Source organism: Manis javanica, chromosome 6, assembly GCF_040802235.1.
Source record: "Manis javanica isolate MJ-LG chromosome 6, MJ_LKY, whole genome shotgun sequence".
Taxonomy (NCBI): domain Eukaryota; kingdom Metazoa; phylum Chordata; class Mammalia; order Pholidota; family Manidae; genus Manis; species Manis javanica.
Genome location: NC_133161.1, coordinates 13,532,231 through 13,554,465, shown reverse-complemented (window position 1 = coordinate 13,554,465; position 22,235 = coordinate 13,532,231). Strand labels below are relative to the sequence as shown.

The following is a 22,235-nucleotide window of genomic DNA, read 5'->3' as shown; positions in this document are numbered from 1 at the left end:
AGATGGAACCCCAAGCCTACTGACTCAGGAATTTCTGTAGTGCCTGGGAATCTGCATTTTAAATTTTCCCTCTATGGGACACAGTTATAACAGACATCTTGAACAGCCACTGGTGCAGGAAGCTAAGAAACAAAAGGATAGAACTCAGAAGGGGGAGACCTAATCATTTAGAGGCTGTGTGGTTTCCTCTAGGGTTAGAGATGCCCAGAGGCCTGAGACCTTGGAGATGAACTAACCTGGAACCACTGACTTCCAGGCTTCTTGTTAAGCAAGAGAAGTGAGGTCTTTATCAAGCCCTTTTAGCTTGGGCATCCCATTACTTACAGCCAACAGCATCTTAGTTAGTAGAAGAAAGAATTTAATTTTGTGATTTCCAGACAGTGTTTTATCATAGTCCATATGTAGACCTTTACAAAATATTTCAATAGTATCAGAGTGTAATTTTTTTAAAAAAACAAAATGATCTTTTGTCACAGAATTCTGAGGATTTTCCCTATATGTGTGAGTTGAATTTGAATTTTTAAAGAACTTCTGAAATATGGTAGTATCTTCGGCTCACATTCCATTTGCCCTAGATGATACACTTAATCAATATGCAGAAATGCTGATTTGCTTATCTTTTCTTTAGGAGATATATACAGCCTGGCTGATTTGAGCTAGTTTGTCTGGTTGTGCTGGATGTTTAAACAGAAGGCAGAACAACAAGAAAAAGTAAGATTAAAAAAATATGTTCTTGAATTTCCTTGTGTTCTTTAGACACTATTTCATAGATGCCAAACTTCTGAATATTAAATCCCAGGTTAAATAGCCACTGAGGGGGAAGGTGGCGAACAGCAGAGAGGGGTCAGAGTTCTCTCAGCAGTGAAATAGGCTGTTAAATAACAAGCTGGCATTACTAGGTCTCTGAGTCCAGGTGTTGGGCAAAGCCAAGGAAAGCATGTGCTAGAAATGAGTTCAGGACATTAGGCCCGAGACCCACCCTGTCTACCTTATTTAATACTGCTACCCGTCCCCCCACCCCCCCTGTCCTCCACTGCACCCCATGTCCCCTTACCCCGTGTTCTTAACCTTTCTTCTTTGGTGAACTCCTTTGGCAATCTGGTGGAGCCCTTTTCAGAATAATGTTTTTAAATGCATTAAAAAAATACATGAGGTTACAAAAGAAATTATATTGAGATACAGTTACCAAATTATGTTTCTTAATTGATACATTAAATAACAAGACCTAACAACAGATCCAATAGCTGCAAAGTAGTGATGAGTATAAACAATAGTTTGAGGTACCTTTAGTACTATCAGCATGATGTAAAAAGATCTGTTACTTCCACTGGTAATAAAATCACAAGTACTGCAGTCACTCCTGAGGTTGACTGCCTACAGTCACATTTGAAGGTTTGCCTTTACTGAAAAGAAAGGTCATATTTTTTCCCTATCCAAGGTCACAGATCACCTGAACACTCTGTCAAAGTGGGACTCCAAGAGAGGATAAGAATCCCTGCCCTCATCCTATTCTGCTATTTTTGCATAGTATTTATGGTCTTCTAACATCATACATTATTTACTTCTTTTTTAGTTCATTTTTTATTGTCTGATTCTCCTTATTAGAGTGTAGTTTCCACAGAGCCAGGGGTCCTTGTCTATTTTGTTCACTGATGTGCCTCGAGCATCTCACACAGTGCCTGGCATGTACTGGAGGCTCCGAAAATACTGGTCACACGAATAAAGCCAGAATACACCCAGTATCTGTGTCCGGGCAGGGTCGCAAGGAGCTCTCTTGTCTTCTTGCTTATTTCGCTGTCTCCTCTCTTCTTTCTCTGTTTTATACCCTCTCCATTTTACCTTTACAATTTTTCCCTCCTTTCTTTTCTCTCTTATTTTCCTCTTTTCATTTCTCTCTTACTCAAGAAATTCATTCAACAAGTATCTACTGAGAATACAGTTGTGACAAGCAGAGACCCAGACCCGGACCCTGGGCTCCTGGAGCTCATCACCCACTGGGCAACTGCCAAGGATGTGGCCTTTGGAGTTAAGCCAGCCCAAGTTCAATGTCTGCCTCCACACGGTGCTTGCATTCTGACCATGGGCAACTCTCTTTACCTCTCTGTGGCTTAGTCTCTTTTACATCATTGAGTCATTCATTAGTCAATCATGAGAGGGCTTGCTATGTGCCTGGCACTGGGCTAGGTACTTGCAGCCTAGTGGGGAGAGACGAGTAAACACACACAATGTGGTGTAACAAATGCTCTAACAGACAAGAGACACGTGCTAGGAGAGGGTGACCCTTGAAATCCTGAGCCCCATGAACTTTGGTCTGAGTGTACTGCCGTAGCCAAGGACAGTCCATTAGCTCCAAACAATTTCAAATGATTTCCATTGGATTTTTGCATTTCTGGAGCAACACCAAGGGGAATTCAAATTTATAGTTCATGACAAGAATTATTAAATCTCCCTTTATTCCACCCCTGACTTTATTTCTGTCTCCTTAGGCACCACAGGCTTTCATTGTGTGGACTGACTTAAACTCTCTCCTTCCTTTGGTGCTGAAGGAAGAGGGCAGAAATTTCAGGGCAGGCGGTTTCAGGGTCCCCTTTGGAAGATAGTGGGGAAGAGAGGGCTGTGGATGCCTCCTTAGGGCTGATTTAGCCCGGACACAGGAGCACACAGAATGGGGCACATCCTAAAGGAAGGGACGTGCAAGCCAAGCCCTGAAGGATGAGCGGAGAAGGGGAGTAGTCCTGGCAGTGTGGGGGTCTGGAGAATGAGCGATCACAGTGCTTAAACGGGGGAAATTCAGTCTGCCTGGAGCATGAGGGATAAGTGGGAGGCTGGCCAGAGAAAGAGTGATGGGGAAGTTGGAATGGAGGGAGGTCCGAGGGGTGAGCAGGGTCAAGCCAGGCCAGCCCTGATAAATCCTCATAGAATCGTTGGGGTTTTCCCAGAGAAAATGGGACATTAAGAAGTGACAAGATCAGCTAGAGATTTTAAAAGCCCTTATTAGCTGCAGAATGGGAATGGATCAGAGAGCCGCAAGCTTAGGAGGCCAAGGACAGGGAGACCTGGGCCGTGGTGACGTCGAGAGGAGAAACAGCTGGTTTCTAGAGACACTGCAGAGTTGGACTCTACAGGACTTAGTGACTAATGGTGTGGTGGGCAGGGGGACTATTATGGGTTAAATTGTGGCCCCCCCAAAAGATATGTTGAAATCCTAGCTCCCAATACCTCAGACTGTGACCTTATTTGGGAACTGGGTCATTGTAGATGTAATCAGTTAAATTAAGATGATGTCATCCTGGAGGCCCCAATCCAATAAAACTGGTATCCTTATAAGACAGCATGAGAAGACAGAGACAGAGAGGGAAGGCCATGTGAAGACAGAGAATTGGAATGGTGCACTTACCAGCCAGGGGTACCAAAGACTGCCAGACAAGCACCAGAAGTTGGGAGGATGTGGGGAAGGATGCTTCTACAGGCTCAGGGGAGCATGGCCCCACAGACACTGCGGCTGCAGACTTCTAGCCTTTAGAACGGCAAGACAGTACATCACTGATACCTAAGCCACCCAGTTGGTGGTCCTTTGTTACAACAACTCAAGGAAACAATACAGGGAGAGGTTAGCCACACCAGTACCGTGACCCCTAAGGCTACTCTGAACTTTTATTGTTATAAACATTACAAAACAAGAGGAGCTGGAAAACATGAGCAAAAAAATCAAAAGGAAAACCAGAAAATACTTTAAAGCAATTCAGAAAGGCCTGAAGACCCACAACTGTGGTTAGAATTCAGCGTCCTCCTTCCACAGGTTTGCTTTTTGTGGGTAGTTTAGGTGACATGATGCATGTAAAAGCCCTGTGTATGTGTGAAGCGCTCCAGGATGTTAGAGCTTTGTCTTCATTTTAATTAAATAAAATCACAAGGCCATGTGTTGGAGTTGCCCACATGAAAGGTTCTCACCCACAGGCTGGGGGACATATTTTATGGAGCCCAGTGCAAAATGAAAATGTGGGACCCCTTCTTCAAAAATTATGAAGAGTTTCAAGACAGTGACGGCAGAGCACCAAACCAAGCACATGGTCCTGGGCCCCTGCGCCCACAGGCTGCCCTGCCCTCGGGAGCTGGGAGCCTGCGTGGAGATCTTAGAATGCTGAGCTCTGTGCAGAGCACCCAGGAGTGGATGTGCGGAGGGAAGAGGAGAGGCGAAGAGGAGAGACTTGGGACTGCATGAAGGAATGAATGCATGTGGGCATTGAGTGGAGACTGTCGTGCCCCAGCAGGGGACAGATGTTAAACAACAGTGAATACAGAATGTGTGTAGACAGTTAGATGGGCCTGGATTTGGGAGGGCCTTTGCTACCAAGCAGAGGTACTTGACTTTATTTCTATAAGCAGTGGTGAAGCACTGGAGATTTTTGAGCAGGAATCCAAGTTGGTAGCAACTGAAAAATGGAAAGGAAGAATTGGAAAACAAAAGCTGTAAGATTTTGAGGCTGGGTAAGCACCCACCTTATCAATTGTTATCAAAGGAAGACATAACCCCTCTTTCCAGTTCTGCGCATGTGTCACCCACTGATTTGCTAAATGAGGGCCCTTGGCATGAAGGCGTGCCATTTTGACCTGTTTTAGTGTCTACATACACATTCACCATTTTGTCTGCTTTATAACAATTTGAGAAATTATAGAAACTGTCTATACTTAGTGTATTTAATCCAGTGGCTAGGATTTGATGGTCTTTTTACTATGGTCTCAAATCACTATGTCCTGTACTTGTATTTTTTTCTAGAGTATGTTTAGGTCTATACATGTCAGTTCCTACACTGAGCCCTAACTGCTGCTTTGTAATTGGAACAATGTGGTTAGTTAGGCCCAAGGATGAAATGCCAAGTCACCTGATTCTATGTTCCATTATTTCCTCATCACAAAGTATGCATATCTCTCCACAATAATTTCCCTTTATCTCACATACCTGGGACCAAGTGGTGATCATTCCAGCCCACACTGCTGTGTCAAGATCTTAGGCTTACTAAATAATTTGTCTTATCTACAAAGTCAAGGTAGCTTTAGTTTAAAATGCAAGTAGGGACCATGAGGTGCCTTTGGGTTTCAGGTTCTAATGAAACATTCACACATCTTCTGTTATTACTATGATTATTAAGAGGACTGTGAAGGTTTTTGAAAATTGGAACAATCCAAGTCCTGCTAATTTCCTTCAAATCTCCTTTCTTTCCTTCCCCAAATGTTTTTTATTCATCCTTTATCCTTCTTTAAAGCAAGAAAAACTGAAATAATGATTTAGAAAGTTTCCACTCCTGTTGAGACAGCAAAAAACTTAGTGTAAGTGATCAGGCAAAAATGACCGACTCAAAGACAGTGCTCCAGAAGAAAAATGATTCCTTAAACTCATGGAGAAAAGAAAGGATCTTGCACTGCAGATCAAACTAAACTAAGTTATGTGGGAGCAAGGATGGATTTTCACGTCAGGGTACATTTTTCTTCTTGCTCCTATGTATCCCTCTTATGAATAAGGTAGGGGCTATAGGACTCCATATCAAATTTGTATGAATTAGTGGATATTAAGAGCATGTGTAACAATGACTGCATTTTTGATTGGTACAGGTTTTGGATTTATATCTGGTTATTCATAAAATAAACAGAAACACTAATACGGCAGAAGCCGTTGCCTCTGTGAAATAACGTGAGCTCCTGGAACAGATCAAAGCCAGCAGAGCTCTAACACGATGGAAGTAGATTGCTCACTCTTACGACAGTCCAGCGTGGGTATTCAGCAGGCCTTCCACACAATGATTCAGGGACCCAGACTTCTCCCACCTGCATGTGGGACCTCAGAGTCCTTTGCTTCCAGCTGAGACAGGAGGAGAGAATGGAGGAGCCCCCATGGAAGGTTTTTATGGGCCAGGCTGAGGAGTGGTGTCCCTGTATTCCATACACATTCCAAGGCAGCAATTCAGTCATGTGGCTACATCCTAATCACAAGGGCTGCTGGGAAATGGGTCTACCCGGATGTCCAAGGGGAAGAGAACAACTTTAGTGAATGCCACATAGTCCCTGCCATTGCTGTATAAAGTGCAGCTGCCAGTGGTCCAGTTTCTGAACAGGGTCACGTTCAAAGAAACACAGGTCCACCCTCTAGAAATAATTAAAATAAGAAATTTAAAGTTTAACCCTAGCAGAAGTCACTCAAGAAAGCTTCAAGTCACATTCTTCAGGCATTAACTTTGCAAGTCTTCTTCTCGTGTCCCTCGTTCTCTGTGTGTATCCTGTGTATGTGGCAGCTCCCTCCCAAAGCCCTCTCTTTCCTACTCCAAGCTCCCAAATCTCTTTGCATTTAGATCAGTCAGACCTTTTCTTCTCTTTTACACTAATTGTGCCTCATTTAACCCTCTGGGCTTCAATTTCCCCATCTGTGAAATGAGAAACTTGAACCAGATGACCTTTTGTGTATTGAACACTCAAAGAATATTTATTAAGTGCCCACTGGGCTAGGCCAGCTCAAACATTCTCAAATGCTATGAAAAGGGCAAACCACTTAAATCAGGGACTTTCTCCCACTGCGGCTGGAGTTTTATAAGAATCCATACCCATGGGTTTGTTTAACAGCCCCTTCATGTGATTACAAATACATTTTTTTTCCTGATAAAAATAAGTTCCTTATCTTTGTGTCATTAAGAAATGATCAATGAAATTCACTGTAATTCATGAAAAACATCTCATAGAGCTGGAACTACCATTTCTTTCAAAAAGGCATTGACTCACTTTGCGGAATCCAGTTCATAGGAACAAAACTATCAATAGCTAATAATATAGACACAGGAGTATTTAATACTTCATTGTTTGTAGCAGACAAAGACTAGAATTGACCTGAAGTAGGATGTTGGGTACTTCCACCCCATATCATGGAATATGATACAGCTTATGATTTTGTGTTATATCTATCGACCTAGGAGTAATATCCATGAGGCACTAACTGAAGAGTAAGTTTCAGAGTAAAGGTGCATTGTAAAATCTCGCATTTGTACAAGAAATATGAAAATCCTCAGCTATGCTGTGTATCTTTGTATGGTCCTGGTGAAGGATAATTTTTGCAGAAGGCTGCACACCACAGTCTCTCCACATTCATTACTACAGGGGCTGGGAATGGAGACCATGGCAGAGATGTAAGATCATTAACTTTTCTTTACACATCTTTGGAGTGGTTTTTTTTTTTTTCCATTTCTTGCAATGATCCCATACTTTGGAATTGAAAGAACTTTAAACATGTTTTAAAATATTGAAACAAAGAATCACTTTATGATGACACACGTAAATGGGTGGTCGTCCTCATGAAATTTAGGAAAAAGAAGTGAAGAGAAAGAATGTGTCTGGGCATCTCCAAACCGTAATATTCTTTTGCCTAGGAATGTAATTTCCAAAGCAGAGCAAGCCTTTCTGTGCATATCAGGCGACGCTATTTCCCATGGAAAGTACGCTCCAAGACTCCGTTTCCATGCTTAGCAAGCTGTCTCCTCATTTGAAATGCAATTAATCAGAAGGTAAGTGCCCTGCACCTAAATACATGGACCCTATAAGGATATATGTCTCATTCTAAATTAATACATCGGTGTCATAACTGGGGGAAAAAACAAATCTAGTCTATGATTTGGTTAGAATGGAACAACTCCTCAGATCCTGATAACCCTTGGGTTATCATAAATGGTTAAATGGAGTTAGCAAAGCCACAGGGCTGAGGCATGGGCCCTGGCTCCAGAGGCTCTGCAGAGGCTGGAAGAGCCAGCCAGCCTCCCCCTGCCTCTGTCTCATGGTTTGTTTCTGGCCTGTGTTATCTCTCGGCATAAATGAAAACCTTGTGAGGAAGAAAAATTCCGTAAAACATCCCTGCAGGGATCCTATTCATGGTTAGAACATTTTAAAAGAATTTATTGAATACCTACTCTGTTGCAGACATCATTTTGGTTCGTGGCATACATCAGTGAGCACCCCTGTCTTACAGTCTAGTGGTAAAAGACGAAACAGAGACTCAGAAGCAGTGAACAAACAATGTAAGGATGGCATGTGGCCATACGGAAGATTCTTATTATAAATTCTATTGACTTTTAGGAAATGGAAAGATCACAGTCTGCAGAAATAGTCAAGGAAAGCTTAAATTTTGATCCCTACATTTAGGCATGGATTTGATTTAGAAAAGCAGAGAAGAAAAGGGAACATATTTCACATGTGATGGGACAGCATGATAATGGGAACATTCGCAAATTGCCTTACAGTTGTCAGGGCATTTTCCCATCCGTGCTCCAGAGGTGAGAGGGAGCAAGCTTTTCAGGGCCAGTGCTGAGATCAACCTGACTTAGCAGAGGGTCATCACCCCTCCTCTCCGCTCTGCCCTTCCCTCTCCCTCTTCTGACCAGGGGTCACAGTTTCATATTGCCTTGCTAATCTAACGCCCTTTATAGGGGAATTTCTCCACACAGATGTGGCAAAGGAAACCAGGAGGCGGTATTTCTGCTATATAGTGCCTGTGTCTTAGTGCATACATGCACACGTACCAACTAACAGTTGGCATGGGACAATTTCTATTTGGGGTGAAAAGACATGTTGTAGTTTATAATCACAAATTAAATATCTGCTTGACTTTGAAGGACTTCCCTTTCTTAGCCAACCTGACTTCCCGTCCTTTCCCAATTCAAAGCAAATCCATTCTTCCTCCCTTTCATACCTTTACACCTGCTGAATGCTCCTTGCTCCACCAAGCCAGGTCCTGCCACCACCCTTCAGTTTTCAGAACTTACCTACCCACCTTCAGGAGCTCTTTCCCAGCTAGAAGTGCAACTCGTGCTGTTGTCTGCACCCTTTCTCATTTCTGCAGTGGTTCATCGTGGTGGGAGGAGGTGTAATGCACCCCTTTGAGAATTTAATGTATGCCTTGGACCCTGGACACAAATATATGTCTAATTTCAAGAGATCCGTGTTCCCCTGAAAACACCAGTTTTCTAGATCACATTTGTTTGATGCAAACCAGCTGCTTCAAGTGCTTTAAAATATACTTTAGTATTATTTTGTCTAACGTATGTTTTATCTTCGTAATTAGAGTAACCTTGAAAATAAAGCTATTTTAGAATCTTTTGGTGTCCCTTAACAAACTAGATCCAATGTAGAACACATAGAGGGTATGTAATTTTAAAAAAGGAGTGGATAAACAAACTTCGGTTCATCCATACAATGGCATATCACTTGATGATTAAAATGAGCTATCAAAAAAATGTGGAGGAAAGTTAAATGCCTAATTGTTACTTGAAATAAATCAGTCTGAGAAGGCTACATGCTGTATGATTCCAACTGCATGATATTCTGGAATAGGCAAGACTGTGGAGACATTAAAACAATCTGTGGTTTCCACGGATTCAAGGAGAGGGAGGGGTGAGGAGATGGAGTACAGGGAATTTTTAGTGCAGTGAAACTAGTCTGTCTGATACTGTAATGGTGGATACATGTCATTCATTATACATTGGTCCAAATCCATAAAATGTACAACACAGAGAGTGAATCTTACTATAAACTATGGACCTTCTTAGTAATATTGTATCAATATTGACTCATCAATAATAACAGATGTACCACATTAATATAAGATGTTAATAATAGAGGAAACTGGTGGGGGGATGTGTAGGTAGGGACAGGAGCATATGGGAACTCAACATTTTCTGCAAACTAAAACTATTTTAAAAAATAAAGTCTGTTAATTTAAAAAAAGAGAAGAGTTTCAGACTTTTGTAGCCTCTAATGGATATTGCAATAAAGAATATGCAACTCCTGAATGTATACTGCATTATTTTAGCTTCTCAAAGGTTGTATCTATTCGTATTACAAGGTTGTATCTAAACGTGCTGCTTTACAACGTGTCAACATGGTATTCAGGACTTTTAAATGAGCTAACTGAATGAATATGTTCTCATGATAGAGACTCAGGCCAATCCTAATGTCAGTGAAAATACTCAATATTTAACACACAAATTCCAACATGAAAAAATCCATTAAAGTATAATTAGTGTGTCTTAGACATAAATGGAAAGAAGGCCTACAAAGACATTATTGTCCTTTAAAAGAGTTCTTTCTTCCTGGTCTGGCTTTATATTCTTAACAGAAGCTTTGAGGAAAAGCCATATCTACCTGGAATGAAATGAGTATCTGGAGTCTCAGAAAATATCAGGTCAGTGGATAATGGGGCCAAATTCAGTGCCTTGTCCTCCACTTCGAAAGAACATAGTTAGGGGTGACTACCCAAGTTATGACTGAACTGATAATTCTGAGGTCAGGCAAGGATTTGGGCCATAATATTAGCTATTTACCCCATGTTTATCCTTACATAATATCATCTTGTTTGGTTTTTTAAAAGGCTGAATTGATGGAATGAGCCATTCCAAAGTCTTATTATTCTGTCCATCTTAACAAATAAATTAAGTTAAGCGTGCCATGATTCAGCTGTTTGGGTAGAAAGGGCTTCATTATGAAATGGGGAAAAAGGAAAGCTTTTTCCGTCTGCTCTGACATCCATCTCTGTCCCCAGCAAATCTCCCAACTCTCACCAATTCTTTATTCCATTTGCTCTTTGGCTTTGCGGGGAAAGAGGGACAAGAGAGCAGTTAGGTAAGGGGTCAGCCAGCGAAGGCTCCAGGTAGTATGTGGATTGTTCTGGAAGCCCCCTTGTGTCATGACCGATGATACAGTCTTGAGGCCACACTGCCCTCGCAAGGGCTCTGTAGGCCTCCCACTGATCTGGCCACAAGAAGAGGGCATTTGATTCTGTTTATTAGCTTCCTCAATGATCATGAAATTAGCAGTCTGCAGATGAAAAAGACGGCTTGCTTAAACTCCTCTCCTTGGAACACTCATGATATGCATTCAAAGTGCATAGCCTGGGGGTCGCCATTGTGTACACACAATAAATCTTAGTTTATCTGGAATCCAGGCAGTTATGAAGCTTAGATGACAAGAATTTTTTTTTTTTAACAGACAGAAGTCAGGGAGGGCGGTCATTGCTCAGACAAGGAGATTCAAGCAAGTGCTGTTCAGAATCTGTGAGCTCTGTCGGGAAGAAGATGGATGAAGCAGGCACCACTGAGAAAGAAGACAAGCCAGCCAAAAGGGAGAGACGGAAGTAGGTGAAGCAGGAAGACAAGAAGGCGGTAAGGGGAGGCAGACAAGGAATGGAAGCCAGCGGAGGGGGAGGAGACTTTCAGCAGGGGAGGCAGGCCTGGGAGGGAACATGGAGCCTGAATGGGCGGGGCCAGGATTTCACTGTGCTGGGGAGCTGGGGCTCCAGGGACATTGCTCTGCAAACCACATTATTAGCTGCCTACCATATGGCTTCCGAAGTACGTGGGGAGAGGCAGAAAACAAAATGTTAGTCAGTCGTGCTAACACTGAAAAAAATCTTTGCCAATTTTGAGAAGTATCAGCATAGAAACCTTCCAGGCAGGAGACTGGTGTCCTTGTACATTTCTCATGTGTGTACAAGGACATTTCTTAATGTCCAAGGGGATATTTGTTCCCAAACCATGGTAGACCTATTTGAAATAAAGTTGTTTCATACCAACCGTAACTCATGTTCCTAATGGTGACCCTGAAGCATGACAAGAACTTAAAGGAAACTTCAGATTTTCAAAGGAAGATGAATTATGTTGACTGTGGTTCGACCGGTGAATGTAGTTTGATGTAAGTGTGTGTGGCTGTGCTCTAATGCTCGGACGATTGTGAATCTCTGTGTGGGGGACAGAACACTCACCACCTTCGATGCACCTCATTCCACGACCAGTCTAGACGTCAGATCTTAGCTCTGATTCTGTGACTGGGCTTATTGGCCGCTGGATGTTTCTTCTGGCAGCCCTGCCGTCATTTTCAAGCATCAGAAACAGCCCCATCCCTCCTGCTGTCCTTGCCCCAGACATTGGCACACGGATCTCTCATCTCACCTGTGATCCTCTCTGTGTCTCCATGAACTGCCAAATACTCCTGCAGAATACCTTGGACCCTTCCTCACCATTCTCACCATCCTGAGTTACGCCCAGGTCCTCCTTTACTGGCCTCCCTCGGCTCCCTGTTCAGGAGCACACGTGTCCTAGAACAACTCCGTAACACGGCAGTCACTGGGTCTGCCTCCAGGCCTAGATCTCCCTGTTCCCCGGCAGCCTGTCTAGCCTCCCCGACGCAGCTCATTATCACGTCTTACTGCTCATTTCCCGGCACCCTCTAACCACATTCCCTTCTCAGGTGGGGGGTGTCTTTGCTAGGTTCCAAGCCAGAATCTAGTGGATCACCCTGCCCCTAAAGTCCTGCAAATCTCCCGTGCACCTACCTGTCTCTGCCTGTTTATCTCCAAGGTCACCCCCTAATTCGGGCCAATGTGCCCCCCCGGGGGACTCCCGCAACAACCTCCTCACTCTTCTTTCTGCTCTCCTTTGACCTCCCCTAGTCCTTTTTCTCTACATAGTGCCCTGGAAGTAGTCTTGACAAATGTGAATCAGGTCATGCCATCCCTCCAGTGGCTTCTCACTGCACTTGGAATAAAAATCCAAAATCCTTGCTATTGCCTCCAAGGTCCTGCCTGACTTCCTCCCCACCTCCTTGCTCAGGTCTCCATCCTTGGGCCACACTGGCCTCACCACCCTTCCGCACCTTGCCCAGGCCCTCTGCCCAAGGCATGTATTGACCACCCTCCTCTTGACTTCTTCCTGCCCTCTGGGGTTGTAGCTTCAATATCACATCTTCACAGAAGACCTTCTGGCACTTTCTAAGCTCCTTAAATACTGTCATCCCACTTTCCACCATTATGTTATTACCATGCTTATTTCCTCCAAATCTTTTAATCACAGTTTGAAGTTATTTTGTCTGCTTATTGTTGTCTGTCTGCCCACTGGACTCATAAGTTGCAAGAGGGCCTGGACCACGTGTATCTTTAACTATCATTTCTCTAGCTTTAACATAATGCTCAAGATGCATTAGCCATTGCAGTTACTATTTTATCAGGTTATTATTCTATTTTATTTTAAATTATCAATTTATTATGTTTCTTAATTATTCCAGACTTTGTGGATGGAATATCCTCCCTTCTGTTTAGGTTCTGTGCCCTTTTCCTTTCCCCTCTTATCTCCTCGGGTACTCCCTCCAGGGGAGGTCCTGACTGTCCTGTGTTGTTTTCAGTCCTTTTCCATTGACTGTTTCATTTTCTCTTTCACTTCTAAAAACTCCCACATGACTCAGTCCCACCCTCTTCTCCTTCTTATACAAGTCTTCCGTAGGAACAGTTTGCCCCTAAGTGTATTTCTTAACTACTGTTTATTCTTTCCCTGTATTCAACTGCTTCCTATCCACTGTTTTTATTGACTCAAGATTAACTTCAGAAACAGTTTTTAGCAAGTTTCAAAAATAACCCCACTGGTATGTTACTTGGGATTATATTAACTTTAGTTAAGTTACTCGGAGGGCAATCAATATCTCTGCAGCATGGAATTCCTCCTAATCAAGACATGGTACATTTTTCTGTTCATATATGTTTAAATAAAATGAATGTTTTCTTTGTACTGGTCCTTTTACATTGCTGTCAAATTTCCCCTCAACATTCAATATGTCTAAATCTTGGACTTCTTAAATGAATTTTGCCTGACATGTGATGAGCTTTGATCTATGGATGCACAACTTGCTTCAAGTCAAAAAAGTTTTCTTCTTTAACATCCTTATATTACTATTAGCAGAAAAGTATTTCTTCTGCTCCTTTTTCGCCTCAGTTCTTCAATACCATATTTCCATTGTCCATCTTCTACCTTTAGACCTTATTTGATCATTTTGATTGGTTTGTCCTTTCTCCGGTGTTATGGAATAAAATCCTCAGCTTGTCTTTCTTTTCACTGATTGACTTTTCTTCTGTATTAGTTATAACTCTCGCTTATGCTAAATTCATTTAAAATTCTACCATGCCATTAAAAGTTTTCTTTCATTAATTTCTTAACTCAGACAACACTCTCATAGCATCTTGTTGTCTTATCTCATTTTTTACTTTTTATTTCATGGAGTCTATAATTTTTACTTTTCTATCAAAAATGTAGTTTAAATGTTTAAATTTACTTCTGTTTCCTACAGTAATTTTTTCTTTAAAATATGCAATTTTAACATTTCTTGAGTGTTATGTTTATTACTACTATTACAGAATTACTTCATAGGTCATGTGTTTTTATTTTCCTCTTAACTGTTTTGGAATGAGGAAAGATCTGCCTTAACTATGTACTCACTAAAAATTAATATGGATGGATTTTTCACTGTTTGCCTGAACTCTTTCAGGTAATCTTTAGAATCATCTTTTATAATCTTAAACTGGTGGGTGGACTGACACCAGATCAATGGTCCAATAGCCTGATAGGTGTGGAAAGGAGGCTGGCGCTGTGGGGTGTCCTGACAGGGAATTATAGTCATAATCATCAATAACTCCAACAATATGCCAGGCCTCATTCTGAACATTTTACATCGGCTTCCTTATTTAGTCCTTGCAATAATTTTATGGGGTGTATTTTATCATTATCCCCATTTCATAGATGAGGAAATTGAGGCTCAGCTAAATAAAATTATCAGGATTCAAACCCAATTTGGCTCAGAAATCCATACTCCTGACTTGTATTTTAAGTTGCCTCACTTTGGCCTATTTTCTTCATTTATGCCTGTTTCTTCCCTATGTCCATCAGTTCAGAAATTGGCCCCTGTACGTGGAGGGCAGGGAGACACCCAAGAGGCAGGTGTTCCAATTGGAAAGTGGAAGGTGTAGCAAGCAGGGGAACTTACATAGAGGCTTGTCTCTGGTGAGTGCAGGACGGGAATCTCCCTCCTGCCAGATCTCGGAAGTTTTTATAGAGGCTGAAACAGGCAGGGGCCACCTGCATGCTCAGTTCAAATGATCTCAACACCATCTTACTCTTTCAAGGCTGTATCCTTGAGACAGCTGCTAGTGCGGGAATGGTGGGCGGAATGGACAGTCCAAGGGCAGAGGAGGGGTGAGGAGCCCCGATTGCCCTGCTCCAGCTTGTGGGTCAACTGGTCGTCACGGCCTCTCCATGACCTCCTCCAATGGCCAGGCCAGGTGTCTCGGATTGTTTAGGAAGGATCCCCGCCACGTCTAGGTGGAGCGCAGTTGCTGAGGGCTTCCTCTCTGCGGCGGCCACGCCTCACCTGGGCCTGGGGAGCTTGACAGGGAAGGACGCTTCCTTCTCCTGCCACCTCTCCTTGCCGCCATCACTCAGCCCCAGACTGGGAGGGTCTGTCTGTCCACTTCTACCCCTTGACACACATCACCTGCCGGTGAGTCTAATTTTGGGTCTTCCTTCTCATTTTGGTTCCCCCTTGCCTTAATATCTAGATCAAATCCCTAGATTTTTTGACAACTACATGGCATATTTTAGTACTTCTGGATCACAGAGCAGGATTTCTCCCTGTTTTTATCAAAGAACATTTTCTGGTCCTTTCAGTGGTTTCTGGGGCCTGCGCTCTGCTCCTCTTCCCAGGTCGCCCCCCTCTTCCTGTTTGTGGAAACACTCATCTCCTTTGCTGCCCATTATGCTCCATTCTCGCCAGGGATTCTCCCAGGAGCTCTGCCTTCACTCCTTCTCCATCTGCACCTTGCTTTTCCCCTCTGCTCCATCCTCAGCCTGCCGTATTTTTTCCTCTAGATACTCTCCTTGGTGACCTCACTCACTAAATGTTTCACCACCATCCACACGCCCCTGGTCTCTGGTTCAGGGCCCAGCCCGTTGCCTCTGAAGCTTCCTCTAAGTGGCCAGTTGTCAGCTGGATCTCATAGATCAGATACCACAAACTCCACATGTTGAAAGCTGTGCTGGCCTCCTCGTCTACAGAATGTAGAAATACATCCTAACCCGGCAGTCACCTTTGACTCCTGCTCTAATTAGGCCGTCATCCCGCCAAATAACGCTCTCCACTTCCATGACGATGTTCACCCTTAGAGTCCTTCACAGTCTCTAGCTCCAGCCTCTGCCGTGGCCTGAGAGGTCACATGGGGCTGGGCTCATCTGGCCCTGGCCCTGCCCATTCTGTTCCCAGCTTCCACACAGCTTGGAGTTCCCAGCCTTTGCCATGCATAGTCTGGCCCCCTGCCTGCTAGTAAATGGCCTTCTGGCCAGCCCCGATCTGTAGCATTTGTGTTTTTTCTGGTGTAAATATTCCCACCCTGGCCAAGCTATCATGAAGGTAGAGTTGGGAAAGAATGGGCAGTAGCCATCATTAGTATTTCCACCATATAGCTACACTAGACTAAAAATCTGAAGGGCATAGATAACTGAGTAAACATATTAGGGAGTGATACATTTTGGTATTTGTTATCTTTATTTTTAATGTGATTTATGTAATTGTAAACTTACATAATTTAATTCTTATGAAGGACCATGTTTAACAACCAGTTTGCAAGACGCTGAACATTTAGCAACTGCTCCTCACGAGCAGGTTTGAGCCAGCTCCAGGGCACCACTGACCCCCTTCCCAGCGATCCCTCCTCTCCACCAACATCTAGTCAATGCTTATTCCTCCTTTGAGAGTCAGCTCTGCGCATGCAGGGAATGTGCCCCTCCCCTGTGCCCATCATCACCCTTACCACATTACAGTGATCTATCTACACATGGGTCCCCTCTTGCGTGAGTTTCTTGGGGGCAGAAGCAGTGTCTCATTCAGCTTTGCAATCCCAGAATAGGGCCTGGTACATAGTGGATGCTCAGTGGATTACTGTTTAAAGAATTGGTGATGCCTTTCCTGTAGGGACCATCCTTTCCTCATCCATGTCCCTTCCCATCCAGTCTGGGAAGGGCTGCAGGCTGTGTGGTGGAGCACTACACCAGGTCTCACAGGAAATGCCTGTTGATTGGATTAACTGACTGAGGGGACCAGAGTGTTTGTAAGTAGGAGTAGTTCGCCCACATATGTGTGAGGTAGGAAGGGATGTGCTCCCCAGACTAGTCCCCAGACATGGGGTCCCCATGCCCACGTGTGCCAGGACTCGTGCCGACAGTCTATAAGATGAAAATTCACCACTTGTGGGAAAGTGACCATTTAAAGCAGTTGTACACTGAAGTCCTGCAGCCCTTTATGCTCAGACCTAGTCTTTTTCACTGAATGAAATTAACATTCTGAGTCATCATTCTGACTGACAGAAAATCAGATATTGATGGTATTTTTTCAGTTTTTCAACAGAATGCTTGTCATTTTAATGACAGACTTTAATATCTCAGCATTTTCAGAGTCACTCATATTTTTTGTAGCCGATTAACTACATGGCTATCATCTTAGGGCACCTAATTTACTGCACATCTGCCAAGCTTAGCAACTCCAGCCTCACTGAGGAGGGGTGGCAGTACATTCTCCAGAATCGTTATTTCCTACTTCACTAGGAGGGCTTGTTTATATAACTGAATCCTTTTGTTTTCCAAGAAGATTCAGCAGTTCCATTAGGGAACAGCAAAAGCAGTAGTCATTTCTCCAGGACAGACTTCAATCTCAGCAAGATTTATATTTCACAAATAAATATTTAAAAGCAAATCATAACAGAGCAAAAACCAACACTCTTCGACATATCCAAACTATGCCAGTTAGTCTGGGTTCATTTCTAACAGAAATTAAGTCTTCCTGAAAACTATGTTGATTTTACACACTCCCTAAAGCAGTTCAGTGTCTTTAAGGTTCTCTCTCCACACCCATATCAGTCTGAAAAGCAAAATCAAAAGGCTGAGGTCACCTGACTTTGATTTAAAGTTGAATTAAACTTACTTGAAAAAAAACTTATAATTTGACTAGATTCAATCTAAAAAACAGTGAGATTTCTGAAAATCTTTCACAGGGAAACATTATTTCTTGCCTCTAATAGGTACAAATCTATATATAGCCTGCACGTACAGTCCCTCTTTGTCACATCAGACAGTGGGTCACATCTGCGGTGAGCAGATGTTTCCCAAGAGTCTAAGATGCACAAGCAAAGGTGTGGTGTGGGTGATGGTAGTGAGCTGTTCTCAGAAGATGTTTCAAAAGAGAGCTGCACCTCACAATTAGTCCGAAAGCCAAATTATCCCCATTGGACAAAGACAGTGTGGCATGAATGGGCTCTTCCCATGTCTTTGAAAAGTTTAACATCTTAGGAGGATTGTCTCTGTTTGTTCTTAATGATTCTGGACTAGAAATGATTCCATGGCATGACTGGAGCCTTTGGAAAGGGGCACTGTGGAATGTATTTCTGAAAGAAATATCTAGAAGTGTTCTACAGACTCAATAACTGATTGTTAAAAGACAAAAGGAAGGGGCTTTTTCACTCCGACAAGAACCACAGGAGTGATTAACCCTAAAGATGGAACAAACAAATGACCTTTGGGGAGGGGTATTTTCTGAACATTTCAAGCAGGACTTGACTTCAGAGGTACTTCATAATAATAAAATAAGTACTTCATATGGCAATGGAAAGTACTCTTGTGAATGAGAAATATCCCCTTTAAAACAAGCAAAGCCTTAAATTAGTCGACATGACAATGTCTCTGGCTAGGTGGAATATTTCAATCCTGACTTCCTGGCTTGTATCCTTTAGAGCCATTGCATATCATAAATTTCAGGAACGTGCCTGGAGCAGGTGGTTGAGACACGGAAATGGTCATAAATCTGGGGCTCAATAGCTTCAAGCTCCCAAAGTGAAGGTTCTCAGGTGCTGGTCTTGGCCCAACTGGAATTCATGCCATAGAATAGTCTTCCACAGGCAGAAATTCAATATCTTATGTTTATTTCTTATTGCCATTCTTGAAAAGCAGCACTGTGTAGGAATGTTAAAAGAGCTCCCTTTTCTAGCATGCCATAAAAGGCTAGATGGAAGCTCTTTCCAAGGCACAGATAATTAGGTTGAAATGTTCTACACTTGGTGGCCAAGGCTGAATTCCTATAGAGCAAATGCGCATGAGCATGGGAAGTTGGCATTGACCCTAATCGCTGAGGTGAGCTTCTCAGAGAAGCTGAGATGGAGGGAGTTAATACCCTCTGTGCAGTTATCCTTGTATCCAGTGCTTGCAGCCCAAATCAGAACATTTTCCAGAACTTCCCCTCCATTACAAAAAGTAATGCATGCTCATTCTAGACTTTAGGAAGAATATTTCCTTTGCTATTTCCACATGTACACGCAAGAACATGTCTTTGCCCCGTACTGCATTTTGTGGCTTTCGCCCAAATAAAGACAGTATTCTTCTTAGAGACTGGTTTCAAAGTGAGTAGGCAGGACATGAAAGAAGGAGTAGAAACAGATATATCACCTTTCCATATTCCTGTCTGTATTTTTGGAGAAGGACAGAGCTCCCCAATTTTCCTGCATTGGCTAACAGGGCACACGGGCAGCCACTCCACCTCATTCAAAGTGCTTTGAATGTCTGCAAAGAACCTGATTGATCTTCTGAGGAGGCACTTATTCTGCTTGAGAGCAACAAGTGGGAAGAACATCTTGGGCAAGGCATGCACCTTTTGCAGCCAGTCCTTCTGTTATGGAGTGTTTCAGAGACCTCCCAGCATCAGGTCAGCGATGTCCTTTCGGGATATGTCTGACTACCCGCCTAGCAGGCATCATATTATTTCCTTGGTGGGTAAGTGATTCCACACCATCACAGAAGGACAGGAACACATGTTTCTGGTCAAGGGGCTGAGGAAAATTCCTTGCCCACTAGACAGGCCATGGCTTCCTGAGAGGAAGAATAAGTCCAGGGATCCTTAGGTTTGTCCAAATGTTACTTTATACCCTGCTTCTTTGGAAGCATAGATTTACACTTCTGTATAAGCATCATAGGCTTAAGGACTAGGCACCCAAATTGTCCTCAGAACCTGGATTGGATCCCTGAATCCCACATAACTGCTTGTTTCTAATTGTGTAATTGAAGCCCCCTGACCTGTGTCAGCAACCCTAGAACTCAAGGACTGGATTTTCCAGATCTTCTCTATAACTCTGTTAAATGTTAACAGACACTGGATTCACTGATGATGGATACAGAATGACCACCTTTTGCTGCCTGCAGCTGGTGTAAGTCAGAGTTATGACACGTGGGACCTGGTCTCTAAGCCAGCCAGGAGGAAGGAGGCAAAGGCAAGACAGGGGCCCCCCATCCTACCTCATCCCCTCTCTACACAAGGAAGCCTTTGCTACCCACCGTGTGGAACTGGCTGTCAGCTCTCTGCCTGTCCCCTCTGCATGAGTGCTGCCTGTGGACTGCACGGGGGATGGGACCCTGCCCCCTCCAGCACCACCTTGGCTCCCTGTGGCCCCTGGATGAAGCGTCATGTGGCACGTCAGGATGGTGTCATCCCTTCACTCCCAAGCAGAAAGGTCGACTCTGGCTTCCTCTCCCCGCCTAGTGTGATGAGCAGGCTTCCCTGTGGCCCGCGGCTCACTTTCCCCTCTCAGTCAGCCCTGGCCTGGGCAGTTAGCTTGTTCTTCATGACGGTTGAAAACCTAGAACACACGGTTTCATCAGCACCTTCTCAGGTTTGCTGGGAAGGCGAGCTGGTGCGGCACCTTTCAGAGGGAAAGCGCTGGCCTCTGCGCTGCTCTCAGCAGGACGGCAGAGCTGCACGGTGGCACGCTGTCGCGCCAGGAGCTGAGCAGCCTGCGCTCTAGTCTTGCCTCTGCCAAGCTTCACTGAACCGAGCCGGGCCTGAGTGTCACTGTTTGGTCAAGCAGGTGCTCTACAGCCCTGCTACATCTCAGGGTGGCTGCCACTAGCAGATGAAAGGACAGCAGATCCAGGTGGGGCAACTGGCCTCGGGGAAGCAGGATGCAGGCTCTGAGCTGCAGCAAGAGAGGGGCTGCTTGATAAGCAAGTGAGCTTCCATAATCAGAGGAGTCCAAGCAGAGACCGGTGGACCAGGTGTCTGGGATGCTGGGAAGGTGGAAGGCTAGATTAAATGCCTGGAGTGATTTTTACAGACTTTTCCAAAGATGTTGATTCTTGGCACTGACCGGGCATCCTCCCCCAGACCCTGCCTGGGGCGGTCTTGACAAGCGTCCGGCGGCCTGTGTCACTGAGAGGCAAGCGGCCTGCAGACAGGGCAAGTCTCTCCTTCCTTCTCCCTGGTCACTTCCATGGAGGACCTGCCTCTTCTAAGATGTATTATTCTAATATGTGGCTTATTCAGCAAAGCAAAAGCAGGGAATAACATACCTGAAACTGGTTTTGTTGGTAAACATCACCCAACTGTTGTCTTATTAATTTACCTTGGCAGCACCTCTCTATCCTGTAATTATGTGGGGTTTCAGAGCCATATTTACTTCTATCCCACACATACCTTATGTCACCTCATCTTTCCACTACCACAGGGAGAGGACGGTCGCACTTCTCTTAGCTCCTGCAGAACTTCAAACAACCCTACTGGGGGGTAAGACAGACATCCCCCCCCCCCTCAGACTTGGGGGGCCACAGAGTGCAGGGTGGGCCCGGGGCTGGGTGGGAAGGGCTCTGCTGTGAGAAAGGAGGCCCGGGACAGGGCAGCCCTGGGCAGCAGGCGAGCAGGCTCCCCTTAGGCAGGAATGTCTCGACCCTGGAAAGGCAGAATAGGTATTTCTGGAATAAAAGCTGGAGAAAGTAAAGTGACACGTTCACTGTGAAAGAACCAGGCTTGAAACACTTCGCATTGCTCAGTGGGGTGGACCGGGCCATCCTGGCCAGTATGCGGCGCCTGCCAAGGAGACGGGGAAGCCAAGGCCTCTCCTGGGGAAAGAGAAGAGTGTTAGAGACAGGATGGGGGAATTCATAAACAGAAACCAAACACTCTGCTAAGACGCCGCAGCTCAGATAGAGCAGCCTCTGCAGCCCTGAGGGGCCCGGAGGGGTTGCCTTTGGGTCTAATGTGTGAGTGGACAGAAGACCTGGCTTCTGATTCCCTTGCTCTGGGTAGGCCTGACTTTGGCATTCAAAAATCTCTCTCGGTGCGTGTGATGCACAGCCAGGGTGGGGAAGCACTGTTCTCAGAGAGCTGTCCTGGCCCAGCAGCAGTGTCACCTGTGAATTTGGTAGAAATGCAGATTCTCAGCACCCACCCCAAAACTATCGAATCAACATGCTGGTGGTGGGGCACAGCAGTCTGGCTTCAGCAAGCCCTCCCATGTGCCTCTTTCACCCACTACAGTTTAAGAACTGCTGTATGAGCGCTGCGTGACCATCAGGATGTCCCTT

General features: G+C 44.3%; 1 long non-coding RNA gene across 1 annotated transcript; it reads left to right on the top strand.

Moving 5' to 3' along the window:
* The first annotated feature begins 630 nt into the window (after positions 1-630).
* On the top strand, positions 631-21,665 carry LOC140850062 (uncharacterized). The gene is made up of 4 exons (XR_012132803.1): positions 631-711; positions 7,410-7,544; positions 11,017-11,189; positions 21,380-21,665. It is a non-coding gene; the product is annotated as an uncharacterized lncRNA (long non-coding RNA).
* Positions 21,666-22,235: the final 570 nt, after the last annotated feature.